General features: G+C 42.1%; 1 protein-coding gene across 1 annotated transcript in view; it reads left to right on the plus strand.

The window, feature by feature from the left end:
- LOC110262147 (uncharacterized) overlaps positions 1–19,932 on the plus strand; it is a 118,701-nt gene that overhangs the window by 38,932 nt on the left and 59,837 nt on the right. The gene's annotated exons all lie outside the window — the stretch shown is intronic.

Here is a 19,932-nt window from a genome sequence, read left to right on the forward strand (position 1 = left end):
CCTTTTTCATCAAAGTACTCAGAAATACGCTCAGATTTTCCTTTCCCAGCAAAAAATGGACGTGTTGGGAATTGTGTAACTTGCTCAGGCACTTCTTTTAGGAAATATGAAAAAGGCTCCCATTCACAACTGCAGGGTTGATTCTCTTTCCTCAAATAGCAACTTGGGGAAATGCTGATAAGATTTATGTCTGTACTCCTAGAGTGCTCTCTCTGAACATTCCACATGTGTGACCTAAATATGAAGCACTGGCATCATTTAAAGCAAATGGGAATCTATCAATCTGTGGCCACATTCTTCATAAGCAGAATTTAAAATCACACCTGTTTATATGTTTTTTTCCAAGGCAGTTCTCCTCACATTTTAATGTTTGAGTAAATGCAGTTTCCTAACATATTAGGATTGATCAGAAGTGATGAAACCCAAATTCTTACAGCTCTAGGAAGAGCAAAAAGGCAGCTGTTTCTATTGATTGACACCACGAGGTGTGACATAATGACCTTTCCCCTCAACATGTGCTGTTGCATCAGAGGTCTTCCCAGGTATTACCTGGGCGGGACGCAAATGCTCCTTCATTGTCTTCCTCATCTCAATATAAAGATGCTGGTATTTTAAAAAATTTTTTAATCTAAAAAAAAATTTTTAGGGCTGCACCCATGGCATATGGAGGTTTCCAGGCTTGGGGTCAAATAGGAGCTGTAGCTGCCAGCCTACCCCACAGCCATAGCCATGCTGGATCCGAGCAGCATTTGCGACCTACACCACAGCTCGTGGCAATGCCAGATCCTTAATCCACTGAGTGAGGCCAGGGTTCGAACCTGTGTCCTTGTGGATACTAGTCAGCTTTGTTTCCCCTGGGCCATGATGGGAATGCCTACATTTTTAAAATATAATTTATTTACCCCAATATATCTAAAATGCTGCTGTGGCAACATATAAGCAATATAAAAATGATTGAGATAATTTACATTTTTCTCCACACCAAATCTTTGATGTGTATTTTACATTTACAAGCTTGTTTCAATTTGTATTTGTCACATTTCAAGTGCTTGATAGTCACTGGTGGAAGTGGCTCCTCCACTAGACATCACAGATGTAGGTAATAGCTAAGGTCACCTTCAACTCTTGATGATACCTGTATCATTATTGTACAGTTCACTTTGCCTCAATCTTTTTAAACGGCTAAAGCATAAACCCACATCATGATGAATTAGCCTTTAACATTTTTTTTTTTTTAGAAATGAGTGGAAAAAAAAATCCAGCAAAGTCATTCTTCTCTGGTTCCATAGTAAGAGTGTTACCAAGTTCAAGCTTGTACTGTTTGCCACATGACAGGCCAATAAATTGAGAAATGTTAGAGCCAGGAATAGCAACTTTATTTGGAAAGCTAGCAGACCGAGAAGATGGTGGACTCATGTCCCAAAGAACTATCTTGCCTGGATTAGAATTCAGGCTTCCTTTATACTGAAATGGGAGAGGGGCAGTGAGTCAAGTCAAGCATTTCCTGGTTCGGGTCCACCTCTGGAGGGATGTGCTGATTTCTTCCTTCCTGCAGTCATTCTCAGGTGGGCCTGGTTGGGATGTTCCTGTGAGTTAAACAAAGGTATTTTAGCTTAATGCTCATTACCCGGAGGCAGGGTCCCCAGAAATGGGCTGTTATATATAATTTAAGCTTATAGGCAACATCCCTTTAGTGAGTCACTTGAACTAGAATACAAAGATTCTTCCCTATTACAAGAGAAGGTACCAAGAATTATAGTATAGTAGAGTTCCACTGTGGCTCGGTGGGTTAAGGAACCAACGTTGTCTCTGTGAGGATGCAGGTTCAATCCCTGGTCTCACTCACTGGATTAAGGATCCAGCATTGCCCTAAGCTATGGCATAGGTCACAGATATGCCTTGGATCCAATGTTGTTGTGGCTGTGGTGTAGGCCTTGGCTGCAGCTCTGATTTGACTCCTGGCCCAAGAACTTTCATATGCTGCAGGTGCGGCCATAAAAAGAAAAAATTATAGTATAGAAAGATGTTGGTATTTTGGGGGTTTATATTCTATGCCTGGCACTGTGTTTGGGAGTGGACATGGAAGAGTAAGACAGTTCCTACTCTCAAAAAGATTTCTCTGCCCCCTAGACATCGAAGTCAGGTGTCTGCCGGACCAATTTTTTGAAGGACAAGTTCCATAGTGCAACTTGCAGGGCTGGTGGGGATGCGTGGCAGTATAGGAACAGGGTGTGGAAGGGAGATACAGACATCCTCGTCTCCTACAAGGAAGGCCTAATAACCTCTGGCTCCATTGTAGCAGGCTTGAGTCCTGGTGGGTGGTAAGCCACAGCTGCTCTTCAGTTTGTTTCAGCCACAAGCATTGCCTAGAACTGTGAAGCAAGACGGATCTATCGTTTAGTCTATCACCCATGCCCAAAGAAAGTGTGGTAAGACATATTAGAATATCGGTTTGGATTTTACCTATTGTCTCTCAACTTCGAGCCTACCCTTCTCACGTCTTTCGCAGGGTCCCTGGAGGAAGAATGGTTGTGAGCTCTTTCTTCGATCCCACCGTAATTTCTCAGGAGGTTCTCAGCAGAGCTGGGGCAGGAACAGCTTGTCTTTGGTTGGGTCTCAATGGAGTATTTATGTCTTGCCCTAGAACAGTGTTTCTCAAAGGATAAGTCATCTGCGATAGATTTCTGTTAAAAAAATAAAGATTCGTAGACACACCCAAGTTTGCTGATCAAGAATCCCTAGAAATGGGGTTTGGAATCAACAATTTTAACTTTTTTTTTTGTCTTTTTGCCTTTTCTAGGGCCGTGCCCCTGGCATATGGAGAGTCCAAGGCTAGGGGTCTAATAGGACCTATAGCTGCCAGTCTACGCCACAGCCACAGCAACGTGGGATCCGAGCCGCATCTGCGACCCACACCACAGCTCACGGCAACGCTGGATCCTTAACTCATTGAGCAAGGCCAGGGATCGAACCTGCAACCTCATGGTTCCTAGTCAGATTAATTAACCACTGAGCCACGACGGGAACTCCCAATTTTAACATCTTTTAAGGTCATTCTCTGCCTTACTGAAGTCTGGGGAAAAGTCCACTAAGGAGTGACCAGAAGACACTGATTTGGGTTCAAGGAACTCCATGAATGTATTTAATATTTATAGGAGAATGAAGATGCTTTGAAAGATCCCAGGTTCCCATAATGGAGGAAGACCCAGATGCTAGATGCCAATGAAATCCTTCCATTGGTCACACCAATGAATCACTATTCATTTGATTAAATATGCTTGACTCTTTCAGAATGGTACTTCCTCTGGTGGATTTCAGGAGGAGGCATCAGTCAATTACATTTTGGTGTAAATTAATCTTATTAGGTTCATCTCCTTTAAACAAGAGAATGAGAGAAGAAAAAAAACACCTTGAGAACAGGAGTGTTAGCCTACTTGGTGTGTCTATCATACCTTAATTTATAATATTTTAAATGTAATAAATGTGTGTATATTCCTAAGGCTGTCTGGGATAGTCAGTTTTATATGACAAACTGATGAGGCTGCAGTACCTAGTTATTTAATAAATGACTGACCTAGGTGGCATTGTGAAGGAGTTTTGTACATGTGGTCAAATCAGTTTTATATGTATTTTTTTTTCTTTTTTCTTTTTTACATCTGCACTGGTGGCATAAGATAGTTCCCAGGCTAGGGGTCAAATGAGAGCTGCAGCTGCTAGCCTATGCCACAGCCACAGCAATACCGGATCCAAGCCACATCTATGACCTATGCCACAGCTTGGGGCAATGTTAGATCCTTAATTCACTGAGTGAGGCCAGGGATCAAACCCACATACTCACAAAGACAGCATCAGGTCCTTAACCCAGTGAGCCACAATGGGAACTTCCACACATGTTTTTTATTTTATTTTATTTTTATTTTTATTTTTGTCTTTTTGCCTTTTCTAGGGCTGCTCCCGTGGCATATGGAGGTTCCCAGGCTAGGGGTCTAATCGGAGCTGTAGCTGCTGGCCTACGCCAGAGCCACAGCACTGCAGGATCTGAGCTGCATCTTCGGCCTACACCACAGCTCACAACAACACAAGATCCTTAACCCACTGAGCAAGGCCAGGGATTGAACCCGCAACCTCATGGTTCTTAGTTGGATTCGTTAACCATTGAACCACGACAGGAACTCCCATACACATGTTTTTTAAAGCAAACAACTTTTTATTGGGGTATAGTTGATTTACAATGTCGTGTTAATTTTCGAGGTACAGCTAAGTGATTCAGTTATATATACACATATATCTATTATTTTTCAGATTCTTTTCCATCATAGGTTATCATTAGTTGTGATATACAGTTGGTCCTTGTGATATACAGTCCCTGTGATATACATTTGGTCCTTGTTGTTTATCTGTTCTATATACGGTAGCATGTATCTGTTAATCCCAAACTCCTCATTTATCCCCCCCATCAGTTAACTTTAAATGAAGGGGATTAGCTTTGATGATCTGGGTGAGCCTTATCCAATCAGTTGAAAGACCTTAAGAGCAAAACCTAGATTTCTCTGAAAAAGTAGAAATTCTGCTGCAAGACTGCAGCATCAGCTCCTCATATGGCAGACTTGCTGCCAGCCTGCCCTACAAGTTTTCAGACTTGTCAGCTCCTCCACAATTGTGTAAACCAACTCCTTGAAATCAGTTTCTCTCAATAATATTGTATATTTGCATAAATAATATTCCTTTATATTACATGTTACATGTACCATTACATCCTACTGGTTCTGTTTCTCTGGAGAAGCCTGACTGATACACTGTCTTAACAGACTTCTCTCTTCCTATTGCAACAAGAGGGAGGTGGAAGGAACAGAGAGAGCAGGTGGGGGAATGATACTCAGGAGGGAGATGAGGCCACATCCATGGGCCTCACGTCCCTGCCTTTGAGGGAGAGCACTGGGACGCAAGATGACCTGAGCTCCCTGTTGTAGTCAAGCAACAGAGGTTCATAGGTTGAAGGACAAATAGACTCCATTTACTTCTAACAAGATTCCCAGCAATGCCATCTGCCCCTGACTTTAGTGCCATCCCCATGCTGTGTCCCAGCTTCCAAATGTCCTTCCCTGCATCCTTCATCTGCAGAACCTTGTCGGGGAGGATGGGGCAAACAGTCCACCAGTGGACCATGAGACCATGATTTCACTATTTGGGACCCTGAAGTGTGTATTCTTTCTGCCTTAGCCCCACTCTGACTCCACTCCCCTTCTTGTTCCTAAGATTAATTTTTTAAAATCAAAACTGCATTTTTTTCTGGTTGAAGACCAAAAGAGATCTATAAAATTTATTCCCTTTGAAAATCTTCCCTATAGCAGGTGAAATAACCTTCAGAGCCCTATTTCACTGGCCTGTTAATAACAACTCTAGAATCCAGAAATAACTTGTCATTTGTGGTTTCCTAAACCTGTGCCTTGCAACACAGCCCATTAAAAACACACCTTATTGCAGTGGAGTTGGATCAAAAATGTTGCCTTTGTTTGCTACATGTGTGGGGTGCCTGAAGGTGCTGATGCTATAGAAATCTTAGAAAGAGAGAAGTACCACAGGTGATTTCCTGAGCCAAGGTATTTCATCTTATCAAAAACCAAGGATGGTGTCCATTTCACAGTTCCTACTGCCCCTCTCAGTAGATGAGGTCATTAAGCAATTTGGCATGTAGGGTTCAGCAATTATACGAGTTGGCAACAATGAAAGGAAATAAAAGCGGATTTTCAAAAATCATCTTAGCCCCAGTGATTTCCTACCCTAAAGAATCTCTTATTGTATCACACCAGAGCCTTTAGATTTCATGTTGAGATATGTTTCAGGCATTGCTTTTTCTACTTAAGAATTTAATGTAAGGTTTCACATGAGAAACCTATAAAAGGATTTGGCACTGACTTCTGGAATTTATCCAGAACACAGCCTTTATTGTGTTCCATAGCAGTTTATCTGTTTAAAAAGTACCACAGCTAGCAAATGGTAGGATTTGAACTACTCTCTGCTCAGGTTCAAAGCCCATATGCCTTTATCTTTCCTTTCCTTTCCTTTCTTTTCTTTTTTCTTTTCAGGGCCGCACCCACAGCATATGGAGGTTCCTAGGCTAGGGGTCCAATCAGAGCTGTAGCTGCTGGCTTACACCACAGCCACAGCCACACCAGATCCAAGCCTCGTCTGTGACCTACACCAGAGCTCATGGCAACACCGGATCCTTAACCCACTGAGCAAGGCCAGGGATCAAACCCGCCACTTCATGGTTCCTAGTCGGATTCATGAGGGCAGGAACTCCCCTTTTCTTTTTCTTAAAATTGATGTATAGTTGATTTACAACATAATGTTAATTTCAGGTATACAACATAGTGACTCAAATTTTTCCATATACATTCCTTCATTCACCCATTTGACTGAGCTTTATTAAACACTTACTAAGTACCAGGCACTGTGTTATATATGTCACATAACCCGAAAAAGAAGGATTCAGCAGGAATAGTGGTGGTACCTGTCCACATCTCCCTTCCATCAACTGAGAGTGATGGAAAGGGGCTAAGTTGGCTCCCAAGGCTACAAAAGTTAAGAAAAATCTGTGACTACATTTACAGGTAAGAAATCTCACTCTGACAGTTGATCTGTTCCTCTCTTTACAAGTTTTACAGTCCCAGTCCACTTATATACCTTTTAATTTCCTAAAATAAATTGATTTGGAGAAATCCCCACATTAGGTGAAGTAGGTATCCTCATTGTAGACTACTTAACCATACATATTCACTGAACATTTAATTTCAAGAAACTATCCAATTAAAATAATCCAAACTATGGAGAATATTCCATGCATATTCCATCTTTACCACCATATTCTTTATAATTAAAAATTAGGAAGGCTGGGTAAATTATGGTATTCTGCAGTCATTAAAAAATAGTAGTTTTATAGTTTCATTAATCACATGAAAATTGTTATGAAACAATATTAAGAGGAAAAAAACAACCTGAAGAACTATATAGTATGATGAATACCAAATTTTGAGGGGATGTAGTCGCAAAAGACCTAAATGCATCAAGATAAAAGAGTTGTTTTTAAATGGTAGAGTATAAGTTAAAATGGTGTTAGAATGACGACTTTCTCTTACTTTTTAAACTTTTTTTTTGGATTTCAAAAAAAATTTTTTAATGATTTTTATTTTTTCCATTATAGTTGACATAGTGTTGTGTCCATTTTCTACTATACAGCAAAGTGACCCAGTCACACATACATATATACATTCTTTTTCTCACATTATCCTCCGTCATACTCCATCACAAGTGACTAGACATAGTTCCCAGTGCCATACAACAGGAACTCCCGTTGCTTACCCATTCCAAATGCAATAGTTTGCATCTATTAACCCCGGATTCCCAGTCCATCCCACTCCCTTCCCCTACCTCCCCCTCCCCCTTGGCAACCACAAGTCTGTCCTCCAAGTCCATGAGTTTGTTTCTTTTCTGCGGAAAGGTTCATTTGTGCTGTATATTAGATTCCAAATATCATATGGCATTTGTCTTTCTGACTTACGTCACTTAGTATGAGAGTCTCTAGTTCCATCCATGTTGCTGCAAATGGCATTACTTTGTTCATTTTTATGGCTGAGTAATATTCCATCATGTATATGTACCACATCTTCTTAATCCACTCATCTGTCAATGGACATTTAGGTTGTTTCCATGTCTTGGCTATTGTGAATAGTACTACAATGAACATATGGGTGCATGTATCTTTTTCAAGGAAAGTGTTGTCTGGATATATGCCCAGGAGTGGGATTGCTGGATCATATGGTAGTTCTGTATTTAGTTTTCTGAGGTACCACCATACTGTTTTCCATAGTGGTTGTTAAACATTCTTTACAGAGAAAAAGAAAATGAAAAAAAAAAGTTTAACACCTTGGGAGTAGATAGGCAGTCCATGCTAAATGAATTGGTGACAGTTGCTGTCCTAGTTTATGGGGAAAAGATGTGGCACTGGAGGCTGATTAAAAACAGGTAATAAATTCGGAAAAGTCTTGTATAGATATGGTTACTGCTCTGTGTGCCATTCCTTCACAGGCACAACATTTTACTTTTAATTGCAATTTGTTTTCCTCCTATTGTGTTTTCTGTTTTATCTTAACATAATGACCAGAGAGACACCATTCCTTGCCAAAAGCCATCTAGATCTTCTAAAACCCTTCTGCTAATGGAGCATCTTTATCTGCCTGAAGCCAGAGAACTGGACCAAATGATTTCTTAGATTCTTTTTCAGCTTCCAGAGTCTAAGCTTTGGTGATTTTACAGTATCATTGTGCTATCAGCCTGGGAGCCCAGCTTTGACTTCATACCATTTCAAGGAACTAGCTGACTCATCAAAACAGTGCTGGGAATACTGCAAGAGCCCTGGCAATATTAGTGTTTAAGTAGGGCTGTTCCCTGATTGGAAAGCTGAAAGACTGGTAGAAGAAGCACTTTTCTGTAATGGAGCCCCGGCTGGGCAAGGTGTCCATTCCAAGAAATCACAAGTTGGAGAAAACCAAACAGTTGGATAAGAAATTGAGTTCAAGAAACATTGGCCAGAAGTTTAGATGTTGCTTTTATATATCTGCTTAAGGGCTGTTTCATTTTTGGAGTTCCTATTGTGGCTCAGCAGAAACGAATCTGACTAGCATCCATGAGGATGCAGTTTCGATCCCTGGCCTTGCTCAGTGGGTTAAGGATCTGGCCTTGCCATGAGCTGTGGTGTAGGTCACAGACATGGCTCCAATCTGGCATTGCTGTGGCTGTGGCTGGCGGTTACAGCTCCAGTTGGACCCCTAGCCTGGGTATCTCCATATGCCGTGGATGTGGCCCTAAAAAAAAAAAGGGGGGGGGGTTGTTTCATTTTTTTGTAACTGTCTTGGAGTTCAGTTAGGCAATATGTAGCAAATTTTAAAAATGCTCATACCCCTTGACCTAGGAATTCTAGGACCTAGGAATCCATTGAAAGGCAACAGTCAGACAAGTTGGGAAGAAATTTATGTACCAGACAATTTATCTGTTTAAAATAGTAATATTAGCAATATTGTCAGGGTTTCTCCAGAAGACATCTGTCTGTCTGTCTGTCTGTCTGTCTATCTATCTATCTAATCTGTTATGAGAAATTGGCTCATGTGATTACAGAGATTAAGTCCCAGAGTCTGCCCTCTAAGCTGGAGACTCATGAAAACTGTTGCTGTAATTTAGTCAGAATCCAAAGGCATAAGAACCAGAGGAGCTGATAGCATAAATCCCAGTCTAAGGGCAAGAGAAGGTGAGATGAAATGAGATGAGATGTCTCAGGTCCAGCAGGCAGGTAGAAAAGGGGGCAAATTCCTCCACCCTCTGCTTTTTGCTCTATTCAGGCCCTCAATAAATTAAATAATGCCCACCCACATTGGAGAGGACCATCTACTTAACTCAGAGTTAACCGATTCAAATGCTAGTCTCCTCTGGAAACACTCCTGTAGACACATTCAGAAGCGGTGTTTAATTTGGGCACCTCATGGCTCAGTCAAGTCTACCCATGGAATTAACCATAGCAACAGATGGAAACATTTCAAAAACACAATAGTAGATGGTTAAATTATAGTATATCCATAAAATGGAATATATATGGGCATTCAAAATGATATGGTACTTCTATACTTATTGATGCTGACGAATTTTCATAACATATTAAATTTTCATTAATGTATTAGATATCAAAGAATATGGTTTATAGTCTAATTTTGAAAAATATACATGTTTCCTTGGGTAGAAATCTGAAAGAATATGCACCAAAATATTAAAGAGTGATTCCTCCCCCTCACCCCAGGGGGGTTTTGGCTTTTTGCTTGGCTTTAGTTCTATGTATATATATGTATATATATATATTTATTTGTATTTCTAATATTACTACATTCCTTGTGCATTGATAAAAAGAAATAATACACTTAAAAATCAACCTTTTTCAGTGTTTAAAACTTTCAAGAAAATTTTTAAAAATCTTGAAATATCTAGGATGTGCTGCTTCTCTAAGTGAACTGCTAATACCCTAAGAGTCCTGAAGGCCATGTAAGAAAGTGTGCACTTTATCCCAGAGCCAAAGGAAGTTGTACAAAGACTCTTCCTACCTCCACTCCCAGCCACCATCATCTCCCATTTGACCTCCCTGAAATCTCTCTCCCTTGCTCTCATTTTTTTCATGTACAGGAAAAAAATGGGAGTGGAGGTAGGAAGAGATGAAAAAACTATAGGAAAAAATATAGGGGATCTGGCGGTCTAGGAAGAAAAATGTCATAGCCAAACCTTGGTAGACTTTACCTTAAATGGTAGAGAAAAGTAGATGCCACAGATTCAAGTTAGTAGACAAAGTCGAGAATATCTGTGAGGACTTACATGACAGTGCTTAGGGAGGTTGGATTACTGAGACTTTCCATGGGTTTTGGTAGGTTGGTAGGCAAGTCCAAGATCTGGGCAGTCAATTAGGGTAGGGGAGGGTAAGATATTTCTAGGTCTTAGTTCAAGTGTGATGAGCAAAGGCATGGGGAAATTAGAAACAAACAAAAACAAAACTCCTCAGTCAGTGTGAGAAAAGTAGCTTTTCCAAAACCATATGGCTAATAAAGAAAGCCAGGGCTGTCACACTTCCTCTCCACTGGTCCCTTCTTGAACACAGAAACACAAGGAGCCAGACGATTGGGTAGAACGCGAGCAGACCATTAATTAAGATCTGAGGACACAACTCTGCTCTGAGTTGGTCGTCTTGCCAGACTCCTTAAATATTTACTGAGTGAATTCATTGTTATCTTGTCACGCTTTCTCCTTCAATCGTACTTCAGCCACCCTTTCCTTTCACCTATGCTGATGTAGGGATTGAAATGTTATGGGAGCCAAGCAGGTAAATCAGTGAAGCAGGCCCAAATCAGGCCCATCATGGGTCGATGAACAGGGAAAACTCATGTCTCGTCTAAAGAGGGTAGCAGCTCCCCCTTTCTTCCCACTGTTCTCCTGCATTAGACCCTCAGTTCTATGGGTGCAGAGTTCAAGTGTGTTTTTATTCATCAGTATATCCTAAGCAGAGTACCCGACGCATAATAAACACTCAAGAAATGCTTGGGGCTGGATGACCTGGATGGATGCCAGGAGGCATAGGGAATCACGTCAGAAGCCATGTTCCAGAGCACTGCAGTGAGAAGCTCTGAACTCTCCAGGGCAAGATGCACTTAGGTCTTCATGACTGTGTGTAGGGTCGGTGAAAATGTTATTCCTCTCAGACCTCAGTGGCTGCCTACAGCAAGGGCTTATCTCTAGCATAGGCAACAGTTCAACATGGGGGTTCCTGGTCTATTGGACCTCTGCCAAGGGGCAGCTGTGATTGAGGCGTCGGGCTCCTTCTCTCTGGTGGTTTAGTAACTCTGTAGAGCAGAGATTGGCTATTCCTTAGAACATGGTCTTCTGTAAAGGACCATCTAGTAAATATTCTAGGCTTTGTAGTCCTTCAAGTGTCACAACTCCTCAACTCTGTAGCATGAAAGTGGCCATAGAGAAGCTCAGAGGCTCTAGGGCATCAGAGACCTTCCTTGGATCTCTGCTTCTGGCCAGCAAAGGAAGAGAGAGTGTGGGTAATCATACGGGAGATGGTTAGGAGCCAGGCTTACAAGTGGTAGCCTCACTGGCCTTGGAGTGAAGGGCTCTGGGAAGAGCAGTTTAGCTGTGTGTCCAGGAGGAACAACAAACTAGGTTTAGTGATCTCTTAGCACTATCTTAGCTCTAGTCTTCAACTCACTGCAAATCCCCTAACTTCTTCCCATATACAGGGCACACTCAACGTTCTCCCAAAGAAGTAATCCAAAATCCCAGTCAGTGTCTGCATCCGGCTCAGGGCCTCCTGGTGATGCAAGCCCCCTCCATCAGGTCCAGGTGGCTCGTCATGGCTGTCCCTTTCTCCTCCCTAATGAGCAATTATGAGACAGGGATGGTACATCCACAAACAAACAGAACCACCCTTCTATTTGGAAGGGATGAGATCAGAAAACACATAGCAGGCCCTGGTCCACGCCCTTATAAAATCACATTGTACCGACCTTCTGGAATCTCTCTACCCTGTTTGTCTGCACCCTGGTTCAGCTCTCTGTCGGAAGCTCTGCTGTCCATTGTTCTCCTGCCTCTGTCTCTCCCCTCTTAGAGGTTCCATCTTGTCCGTCATCTTCTTGGGCCACATCTGAAGTGACCTTCCTGACGCCTTCACGGTTTTGTAGGTTGCTTCCTGTGGGATTGACTTTTGGGCAGAAAAGTTGTTTTCACATTTCAAAATATTTGAAAGATGCTCATGATATCGTTACTAAAGAAATTCCCTGAAAAAACTTCGTAAGCTTCGAGCCAGTTTCTTATACCACTGAAAACGCTCCAAATTTTACTTACACACAAATTGTCAGATTTATTTCTTTGTTTCCTCCTCCGAAGCCATTCTCCCTCAATTCAATGGCCTCGACTCTCTGTTCAACTGACAGAATATATGGGTCAGAACACTGTAGATCAACTAGAATGGAAAAAACTTAATAAATAAACCAGCAAAAACAAATAAATAAATAACTACAATGCTATACAGAGGGCCACAGTCCTAATCGGATCTGTTCCCCGGGGCTGTCTCTTCTTTAACTGAGAAGTAGCAATGGCCTTGAATAGCCAAGGCCTCATCCCCTGATGTTTGGGAATCTAAACGCATCAGCTATGATACATTTCAGTACCGCAGCTTTCTTTACTTTGTATTCCCTTTCATTTCAGCCTGCAAGCCAGCCAATTCTTTCCTGAGCTCGTTTTTCCCCCCTATAAAACATTACCAAAGGCAGCAAGAGGTCGCCAACACACATGCGCACTCACCTCCTTCCAACCACTTCCCCATGTGCTCTGTTTCAGGAAGCGCACCGTCTTCTTCCAAGTTTCTGCAGGCAACTCTTTTTCAAAGTGCCTTACCACTTTCCAGCGTGGTATTCATCATTCCAGCCATCAGTTTTCTTAGCCGTCACCACCTCACATGTTTTCGGCTTATGCGATGGCAGCACCCCACTCCAAGGTACTAGTTTCTGAATGGTAATAAAGGCACCAACGTTCTAGTGGTTTAAAATAATAAAACAATATTTTTGACCCGAAATAGCCCAACACAGGTGTGCATGGTTGGATGGATTTCCCACAGAGCTTTCTTACACATGGCAATTCAGGAGCCTGGGCTGCTCCTGGCCTAGAGCTTCACTCTCCTCCAGGGTCTCACAGTTCATCAGTCTCTGCATCCAGCCACTAGACCCATGATTGACCTGTGTTCCATTGGCTAGAACTCAGTTAAATGGCTCCACCTCACCGCAAAGATCCTGGAAAATACAACCTCCCTGTGTGCCCGGGAGGGAAAAAATGATGGTGGTGAACAAATAGCATTCTCTCTGAGCAATGGTTCACGTGGTATAATTTTCCTGATTATGGGCAATTCATGGGGTCACCAGGCCTATTAGAAAAGCGATCCCTTTCTGTGCGTCTCTCAGCTTCTATGCTTTGTTCAAGAAATAAAAGGAAGCCGAAGGCTGCAGCCAGAAGCAGATGCTTAAAGAAACAGACACAGTGAGGTAGAGAGAGCAAACAGGGAAAGCCTGTGAGGTCAAAGCCTCTCGATTGACAGCTGAGGCCACGGACAGCTGTAAAAAGGCAAACCCTGTGTTAAATGGCTTCAATCTGTGAACATGGTCCAGGGATCTTAACACCATGAGTTGAAAAATACTTGAAACTTCTTTCTCTGGATAAAGCAAGCTGGAGAACTAGATTTAACTGTGTGTGAGTAGAGTTCAAGATGAGAAGGATAATTATAGCTAGACATTTATATATCTTTGGTTAATATACTTTTTAGTATGCTTTTATTTTTTAATTTTGCATTTTAGGATTAGTCATCTGTTTCATTTTGGAAATCATAAGTGATTGGCTTGGGAACTTTTTTCCTCTTTTTACCTGGCTGCATTCATTAATTAATTCATCCATGCATTCAGTAACTACTTATTAAATCCTATTAAGTGCTAAGGACTGAGCTAGGCATTATTCAAAGGGAAACTGATCCCGGCTCTTGTAGAACTTACGGTCTGGTGAGTAACACCGACAATGAACAAATACTCTGGGACCAGGAATTATTTGTTTTAGTATTCTATGGTTATGAAGTACCAGGTTAAGGTTAGAATAATTAGGAGTTCCTGTCATGGCTCAGGAGTTCCCTTGATGGCTCAGCTGTAATGAACCTAACTAGTATCCATGAGAGTGCAGGTTCAATTCCTGGCCTTGCTCAGTGGGTTAAGGATCTGGTGTTGCAGTGGCTGTGGTGTAGGCTGGCAGCTGCAGCTCCGATTGGACCCCTAGCCTGCGAATTACCATACACCATGGGTGCAGCCCTAAAAAGACAAATAATAACAATAAGGAAAAGTACAAAAAGTTCTCAGTGTATCCCACAAAATCCTGACCGTTTTTGAGGGGTCAAGGTCAGCCTCCTTGGTAAAATCACATTTCTTTATTTGTAAATAAATAATTACTGAAGGACGTGTAGTGAAAACATTTTCTGCTGCCATCTCTGTCCCAAGCTCTTGGTTTCTCTGCTTGGAAGTTGCCACTCCTCCTCATTCCTTGAATGTCTTTATTTTAAAACATCCTTACAACAGTTGGCAATATTATATGTACTGCTCCATTTCTTGCTTTTTTACTTAGTTTATGTTCCAGAGATAGTTCCTTGACAGTTTCCTCATTCCTCTTAAAGCCTACATGATATTCCACTGTATGGATTACCTTAACTTATTTAAGTAGTTCTGGTATTAGTTTCCTTTTGCTACTGTAACAGGTTGCCATAAATATAGTGGCTTAAACAACGCAAATGTATTATAGCTCAGTTCTGGAGGTCAAAAATCTGAAACGGGTCTCATTGGGTTTCCCAAGGACTGTGGTTTCACAAGGACTTTATTTCCAGAGGCTCTAGGAAGGAAATCAGTTATTTTACCTTCTAGGAGCTGCCCACATCACTAAAAGTCAATTTGCTCTAAAGCCGGTTTGTTGAATGACCTTTAGAAAATCAACCTGAAACCACTCTGAGTAATGGCAAAATTAACATGTTCCCTCTTTCTACCTCCTTACCTCCTACCATTAATGAAAAAATTATTTATGACACTTGCTAAAGACTAGACCAACTTTATCCAGGGGAGCTACTACAATGGGTTTTGTAGTGAGGGAGAGAGATTAGGCTCAATTCCAAATTCAATGAGAAAGAGTGAGAATTTATAGCCAAGGAGCAGGGTGGGAAGCTGCAGCTGCAGCCTATGCCTTAGCTGAGGCAATGCCAGGTCCTTAACCAGCTGCACCACAGCAGGAACTCAGAGGCTGGGGGGTTCTTTCTGGACCAACAGGATCTTTGCTGAAGGCAGGCCAATTGGTAAGATACTAAGTGTGGGGGATGAATAATTTGATCAGACATCAAGAATTGGGAGTTTTCCTAACATGACCTAGCAGGATTCTTGATGAAACTGGACTAAATGGGCCACGGACAGAGTCCAAATTCAGGGATTCGTCAGAGAGAGGACACAGAGAAGCCTGAGTCAAGTTTGGTCGAAGGAGAGAGGTTTTGTTACTACCCCCCAACCATCTAGTTTAGTTGATTATGTTAATTTTCCTTAGTGTTTATTGTTACCCCTTAAAGCAAAATTATACCTGAATGACTTGATTAATGTTTATCTTTTTAGCCCTGGTCATAAAGATGGGAAAATGTGTATATATGTCTGTTCATCTTATCTCCTCCATCCCTTCAACTTGTTTAGTGATTTCATTCATATGTTGTCATGGTTGGTAACATTCACCGTCTGCTCTTGCATCATTATCCTCACAATTTGCTTTAGTTTTATCAGTTACGTGAATTGAATGAATCGTTTGACTATAATGTTTGCACTTACATTTGATTGGCTGGAGTTTGACCTCTTCAAGGAGATCGTGGGATCTTTATTCCTTGAGTTTTTATATGTTCCAAAATGTTTGTCTGCTGCCTTTAGACTTGAAAGACAGGAAATCAAATTTGGGGATCACAGTTTCTTGAACATTTGGTAAGCACTGCTCCACTTCCTTCTAGTTTTGAATGTTGATACAGAGAGATTTGCTTGGCTCCTCCTTTCGAATGACTTAGAAACCGAGTGAATACTTGCTCACCCCAGCATCCCAAGTCCCATTCCTCTGAGACAGCAACTTTCGAGGTCCTCAGCTATTTCTTTTGGGATGTATCTCTCTACTAATAAGTGATGCTCTATCATAATTTTCAGATACAGATATTATGCATTGATTTCCTACAATAGAGGGCTTAGCTCTTGAACAACCCAACCCCAAATCTTATCATCCACACTCAGGTAAATACACACAACTATATGCATCTTCTCCTTTCCTCTTCCTCACCATTTGGAGCTAAATCAATATCCAGTGGTCATATTACGACTGTGTAACAATTGTTCACAGCCCAGCTATGTGGTATAAACAGGGATTACATTTCCTTTTTTGAACAACTTTTTGTTGTTGTTTTCTCTTCTGTTTGGTTTTCTGGAGTTAAAAATTGCCTCTTTTTTTCCCCTTTTTATGGCCATACCTGTGGCATATGGGTGTTCCCAGGCTAGGGGGTCAGATTGGAGCTGCAGCTGCGACCTATGGCACAGCCACATCAACACTGAATCCAAGCTTCATCTGCAACCTATGCTGTGGCTTGTGGCAACACTGGATCCTTAACCCCCTGAGTGAGGTCAGGGTTTGAACCTGCATTCTCACAGAAACAACGTCAGGTCCTTAACCTGCTGAGCCACAATGGGAACTCCAAAATTTCCTCCTTTTTGTGTAATTTCTCATGTAGCAGTTCCAAACCCTTACGAGACCTGAAAACATCCTTAAAATATATTCAAGCATATCAAGTAGTCTGTACATTTTCCTTTTCTTCTTGAAAATCTCTCTCATGTTCCTGTGTCCTGTTTCAGCCTGGACTGTGTGCATCCCAGGCTCTGGCCAGTTCTCAGCCTAGGACTTGCCTTCATCATCATCCTGGAAATTCCTTTCCGGTCTGGAGCCCTTATGAACTACATGACTTCTTCATTCTTGATTATGTCCTATTTTGTCAGGTCACATCTTCTGTTAGCCTTCGGGGAAAGTGTGCTTGGAGGGACCATTCTTGACACCTTGCATTCTCAAATGATCTGTTACACCCTCACAGTTTATCATTTGACAGGATGTGGAATTCTAAGGGGGAAATAATTCATAAAAATTTTAAAGAAATTGCTTCCTTGTGGTCTAGAGCTCATATTATTCATTCTTTTGCCAATCTGATACTCAAACATTTGTACGTTCCCTCTGTACACTTTTAGAAATCCTTTTTTTATCCCTGATACACTGGAAATTTGCAACCATCTATCAGGGGAAGGCATGTTTCCATTTAGTGTGCTGGCATTCGCTGGGCTCTTTCAGTCTGGAAAATCATGTACCTCAAAAATGAGAAAAGTTTTTGTTTGTTTGTTTTTGTTTTGTTTGTTTAGGTCTGTACCTGCAGCATATGGAAGTTCCCAGGCAAGAGATCAAATCAGAGCTGTAGCTGCCAGCCTGCATGACAGCCACAGCAACGCCAGATCCGAGCCATGTCTGCGACCTACACAACAGCTCACGGCAATGCTGGATCCTTCACCCACTGAGCGAGGCCAGGGATTGAACCCGCGTCCTCATGGATACTAGTTGGGTTCGTTACTGCTAAGCCACGATGGGAACTCCAAGAAAGGTTTTTGAAAACTATTTATTTAATAATCTCCTCCCTTTCATTTTCTTTTCCTGAAAACACAAATATTTGCATGGGAATTCCTAACAATCTATTAATTTTCTTTCCCATGATTCATTTCTTTTTCCACCCCTCCTTATATCTGGGAATTTTTTCTTATTGTTTTTTACTCCTTTTGGAAATGTTAGTTTCTGCTATCTTATGATTAATTTGAAGGAGTTCCTTTTTGTTCTCTGAATGTTCCATGTATAAATATCTATGTATTGTTCTTATTTCAAGGATGTGAATTTACTACTTCTCTTATTTCTCGGAATGTACTAATTTTATTAAAGTTTCCTTCTGCTCGTTTCATTTTTTACTTCCATGGTTGTTTTAGTTTCTTCTGTTTTTCTGTATTAGAAATTTTCTCCAGGGAGTTCCCGTCGTGGCGCAGTGGTTAACGAATCCAACTAGGAACCATGAGGTTGCGGGTTCGATCCCTGCCCTTGCTCACTGAGTTAATGATCCGGCGTTGCCGTGAGCTGTGGTGTAGTTCGCAGACGCGGCTTGGATCCAGCGTTGCTGTGGCTCTGGCGTAGGCTGGCAGCTACAGCTCGGATTCGACCCCTAGCCTGGGAACCTCCCATGTGCTGCGGAAGCGGCCCAAGAAATGGCAAAAGACAAAAAAAAAAGAAATTTTCTCCAAATGTGTAATGATGCTTTGCTGTCAGTTCACATTCAAGAGTGAAGTGCTGAAAAGTGGATTGGAACTCAGTTGCATTAATGGAGCTTGGAAATTGGGGAGGCTCAGTGGAGAGTAACTAGGAGAGACCTGGTCCTTTTTTTGGCGCGGGGTGGGGGGGCGTTCTCTTGTAACCAGTGGCTTTCATCCAAAAGTAATTCCCCAGTTGCAAATAGGGATTTGGCCAGGGCTAAGCATGGTAGCTAGAATTCTCAGACCCGAGGAAAAAAGTTGGAGGGTGATTGTCACCTCTTGGTAAGTAGATTTGTGTCATCCCTACACTTAATATGTTCCCAGTGTCCCCAAGTCCAGAGTCAGTCTGTCTGGTTCAAGTTCCCTGGCAAAATCATCTGTAGCCTTCTGCGGAGGCTCATGAGAAGGGGCCCCATGGCTGTTTGGGGTCAGGAAGAGACAGAGGGGGTGAGGTTTAGCTTCTCTTTTTAAACATTTATAAATTTTTTTTTCTGTTTTCAATGCCCCCTGCCCTTCAGTTTTCAGAGCTACCTGTTATTTCCAATATCTGAGTGTCCATGAAAGCAATCCCTTTTTTTGTCTTTCTTTTTTCCCTTTTTATGGCCACATCTGTAGCATATGGAAGTTCCCTGCCTAGGGATAGAATCAGAGCTGCAGCTGCTGGCTTACACCACAGCCACAGCAGCACTGGATCCAAGCCACATCTATGACCTGCACCACAGTCAGCTTAAACCGTCTGAGTGAGGCCTGGGATTGAACCTGCATCCTCACATCCTATGTCAGGTCCTTAACCCACTGAGCCACAACAGGAACTCCTGTTTCTTGTGAGCGTGATACACACATCAACCCACATCTCAGCTTTCTTTGATCTGCTAGGTCAGTTACCACCTGCTTTCCAGTTCCAAATTGCTATTGACATAAATCATCCTCTCCTCCCATTCTCCCTCTCTCTCCCTCTCTCTCTCTCTTTTGTGAGGTTTTGCCTTTTTATTTATTCACCATCCTTTCAATGAAGTTTGGAGAGGACATGGAGATAAATGCATAATTCCATCTATGGCAGCCATGAAAATGCACTTGACAGCTGCCCTACTTCAGGGAGCATAACCGACTGGAGGCCCAGCTGTGATGCTCTGAAATCCAGTACAGTGTGAAGGAGGCCAGGCTTCCCCTCTAGCTGCTCGCAGTCAGTGATGGATGGTGGCAAGGATGCTGCAGTAGGCTCTTTCCAGGGAGAGGTGAGGCTCCTCTCAAGGACAGTGTGGGCTGATGGCTGGCCCCTCACCAGCCCTGCCAAACTCCTCTAAGAAGTGCCATAGAGTCTTAAGACCTGACTTGCTAACTTTCCTGCCCTCTCACCTTCATGGGTCACCCAGCCTCCTTTGGCTTCCTCCTCCTTAGCTCTCAAAGGTGTTTCTGTGTCCCC

The sequence above is a fragment of the Sus scrofa genome, chromosome 8 (assembly GCF_054392235.1).
Source record: "Sus scrofa isolate SSC_HxYL_T2T_F1_AM1 chromosome 8, Sscrofa_HxYL_maternal_Yorkshire_Landrace_v2.0, whole genome shotgun sequence".
In the NCBI taxonomy this organism is placed as follows: Eukaryota; Metazoa; Chordata; class Mammalia; order Artiodactyla; family Suidae; genus Sus; species Sus scrofa.